Here is a 2,500-nt window from a genome sequence, read left to right on the forward strand (position 1 = left end):
AGCTCTTGGCGAGTCTAGAATTATTTCATGTTCTATCAAAGAAGTGAATCTTGGGGAATCTAGAAATAATTTTGGAAAACTTCTTAAGAGAGAAAGAATGTCTTTACCTTGTTTCTCAGATAAGTGTCCTACTTTTATTTGAAGATTTTGTAGTATCTGAGAGTTTTCCAAGGGAATCTCAGGAGGATTAGGCAGGTTATCAGGAGGCTCTTCCAATTCTATTGTGGTAGAGCTGCAAATTGGAATTGGATCTCTGGAATGATAAGGTTTTAAGGTATTTATGTGACAGAGACGGGAACTCTTTCTTCTGTCTGGAGTTTTGATTATGTAGTTGAGATCACTGGCTCTGGACAAGACTTCATAGGGTCCTTTGTATTTAGCCTGCAATGGATCTCCTGGTATGGGAAGATAAAGTAACACTTGATCTCCTGGAGAGAAAGTTCTAAGTTTAGAATTTTTTATCATACCGACCTTTCATTACTCGTTGAGCATTCGCCAAGTTCTCTCTTGCCAACTTCCAAGCTTCTAACAACTTCTCGGTGACCTGGGACACGTATTTCAAAGAAGGAACAGGTGGTTCTTCTTTCATCCATTGTTCATGAAGTATCTTTAGGGGACCACGGACTTCATGACCGAAGACTAATTCTGACGGGCTGAATCCAAGGCTTTCTTGAATTGTTTTTCGGGTGGCGAACAACAAAAAGGGGAGTCCGTCTTCCCAATTTCGAGTGTTCTCAGCACAGAAGATTCTTAACATTGTCTTGAGCGTTTGGTGAAAGCGCTCTAGAGCACCTTGTGATTGAGGATGATAGGCGGAGGAAGTTACATGATTTATACCTAGTGTTACAAGAGTTTCTCTAAACTTGTTGGAAAGAAAATTACTTCCTTGATCACTTTGAATGTTCTTAGGAAATCCTACCATAGTGAAATATTTCAACATTTCTCTGATTATGTTTTGAGCTTTAATATTTTTCAAAGGAATGGCTTCTGGAAAACGAGTGCTCATACACATGATTGTGAGAATGTACTGATTTCCTTTACTTGAAGGAGGTAAAGGTCCTACACAGTCAATAAGAACTTTTTTAAATGGCTCTTCCATTACAGGAATGGGATGGAGTGGAGCTTCTACAATTTTCTGGTTGGGCTTACCTACAAGTTGACATGTATGACATGTTTTACAATATTGGGCAACATCTTTGACAACCGTGGGCCAATGGAAATGTTGGGTTATGTTGAACAAGGTCTTTCTTACCCCTAAGTGACCTGCTAAGGGAGTATCATAAGCCAATCTTAGAACATTATTCCTGAAACCAAGAGGGAGGACTATTTGATTCCTTACTTGCCATGGCTGGTCAGCGGTTGCGGTGGATGCTCTCCATTTTCGCATTAGGACTCCGTTTTCTATATAGAAACCTCGTGACATATTTTCAACTTCTTCTGGAGATGAAACAATCTCGTACAAATTTTTAAGAGAATGATCTGACTTCTGTTCTTTGATTAATTCTGCTCTAGATAGAGAAACTGGTGAAGAAGAAGATGGGTCAGTTTGGGAGAATAGGGATTCTAAATTATAGGTCTCCTCTTCAGATTTCTTGTACTGAGATCTGGTTACAGCACAAGCGGGAAACAACTGTAAGTTATCTGAAGGTTCTACTGAGGTCTTAGGGTTATTTGTTATTAAGGGAGAAATGACTTTGCTTCCAGCGATGTCATTGGCCAACAATAAGGATATTCCTACTATGGGAAGAGAGTCTACTACTGCTACTTTAACCATTCCGGTTGTTAAATCAGACCGCAAGAAAACATTATGTAATGGACATTTTACAATTCCTCCAACTCCTTCTATCAATATATCATAACCTGTATATGACTCACCCAGATTCTGCAAGACAGAATTTAAAATCAGACTTTGCTTTGCTCCTGTGTCTCGGAGTATGGAAATAGGATATTGTTGTGAACTACTACTATGAGATATAGTTCTTGAAGATACAAATGGTTTGAAACAAGGATCATGATCTGATGAGGGGGGTTCTACATTACTTGACAATACCGGCTTCTTTGGTAGTTTATCCTGAATAGAGGATTTTGAATCATCTGATTTTATATTACTTACAAGAGTTGGTGTCTTATTGGAGAATGAGGGTGTCAGTCTCTTTCTGCAATCAGAAATGTGATGGCCAACCTGTTTACAATATGAACAAGTTACAGGGGGATTAGTCTTAAACCTTTCCATTCTTTGCCAAGGTTGGTTTGGAGGATATTGATTGAAATCAGACCTGTAACTGAAATGTGATGGGCTAGACTGATTTTCAAAGTGTTTCTTTGGGGACCAAGGATCAGAGTATTTTGTTGAATCTGGAATATGTGACTTTGACTTTTGGGATTCCATTTGTCTTGACTTAGGTTTATGATTTAGTGTGAACTCATCAGCCAATACAGCAGCTTTAGTTAAAGTTTCGGGAACATGATCATCTATAAAAATCCTAAGATCTGTCTCTAA

Source organism: Oratosquilla oratoria, chromosome 13 (assembly GCF_046742065.1).
Source record: "Oratosquilla oratoria isolate Oo_2021 chromosome 13, ASM4674206v1, whole genome shotgun sequence".
NCBI classification, from domain to species: Eukaryota; Metazoa; Arthropoda; class Malacostraca; order Stomatopoda; family Squillidae; genus Oratosquilla; species Oratosquilla oratoria.